General features: G+C 45.4%; 1 long non-coding RNA gene across 1 annotated transcript in view; it reads left to right on the top strand.

Moving 5' to 3' along the window:
* The window catches only part of LOC116561519, a 28,630-nt gene that overhangs the window by 26,247 nt on the left and 873 nt on the right, over positions 1–1,510 (top strand). The window lies entirely within an intron of this gene.

Here is a 1,510-nt window from a genome sequence, read left to right as displayed (position 1 = left end):
AAAAAAAAAAAAAAAAAAAAAAAAAGAAAGTGTTCTCTGATTTGAATTAGTTAATAATGACTTGGCTTCATGTAATGGTGATTCTGCTCAGCTTACATTGCAAGAGGATTTTACCGTTCTGGTTTCATACTTCCAGAAGAGACACGGCTTTTTTTACAGGCCCCTGGGGTTTAATGACTATGCATTTAGGCTTTTGCAAGATTTAATGGTTTAATACTGCAATGGATTTTAAATATCTCCTAAAAATAATTAAAAAGGGATAAAAACAAGTCATGATTAAGTACTGAAAATGCTTTAAAATTTTTGCAGTCGGGTATTATGTCTAATTAAATAAACTCTATTTCCACATTGACACATTGTTTGTAATACGTGAGTGCCATTCTCAGGCACTCAGACTGGTCCCTGCATCACAGCCATATTCTGCTGCTTGGAGCACACATTTTTTGAAAGTCCCAGAGAGATGGCCAGGTGTAGTGGCTAACACCTGTAATCCTAACACCTAGCACTTAGAGAGGACAAAGTGGGAGCATCACTTGAGATCAGGAGTTTGAGACCAGCCTGGACACCGTAGCAAGGCCCTGTCTCTCCAAAAGCATTTTGAAAAATTATCTAGGTGTGGCAGCACATACCTGTAGTACCAGCAGTTCAGGAAGTTGAGGCAGGAAGATTACTTGAGCGCACTGCACTCCAGCCTGGGAGACAGAAGGATACTCTGTCTCAAATAATAAATAACAAATAAAGGAGGTCCTAGAGAAGGGAGTCTGTGCACTCCTGTGTGCTGGCCCAACGAAGTTCCTGAGGGTGGGACTTGCATGGGGAGTTGAGATCATTGATGGGACCTCAACCACCCAGTTTGCAGGCTCAAAGCACAGGAATGCTTTGCCCAGCGTCCCGTCTGGTTACCCCATAAAGTATAAGCCAAACAGGCCAGGTGCAGTGGATCACACATATAATCCCAGAATTTGGGGAGGCCAAGGCAGGTGGATTACGAGGTCAGGAGTTCAAGAGGAGCCTGGCCAAGGTGGTGAAACCCTGTCTCTACTAAAAATGCAAAAATTAGCTGGGCGTGGTGGTGGGTGCCTTTAATCCCAGCTACTCGGGGAGGCTGAGGCAGAGAATTGCTTGAACTTGGGCAGCAGTGACCTCAGATTGCTCCACTGCACTCCAGCCTGGGTGAAAGAGTAAGACTCTGTCACAAAAAAACAAAAAACAAAACAAAGTGTGGTCGGGTGAGATGGCTCATGCCTGTAACCCCGCACGTTGGGAGGCCCGAGGTGGGCGGATCACAAGATCAGGAGATTGAGACCATCCTGGCCAACATGGTGAAACCTCATCTCTACTAAAATACAAAAAATTAGCCAGGCATGGTGGTGGGCACCTGTAGTCCCAGCTACTTGGAAGGCTGAGACAGGGGAATTGCTTGAACCCAGGAGGTGGAGGTTGCAGTAAGCCAAGATCACACCACTGCACTCCAGCCTGGTGACAGAGCAAGATTCCGTTTCAAAAAAAA

Source organism: Sapajus apella, unplaced genomic scaffold (genome assembly GCF_009761245.1).
Source record: "Sapajus apella isolate SASKATOON/1434 unplaced genomic scaffold, GSC_monkey_1.0 scaffold29, whole genome shotgun sequence".
NCBI classification, from domain to species: domain Eukaryota; kingdom Metazoa; phylum Chordata; class Mammalia; order Primates; family Cebidae; genus Sapajus; species Sapajus apella.
This window is presented reverse-complemented; position numbering and strand designations above follow the sequence as displayed.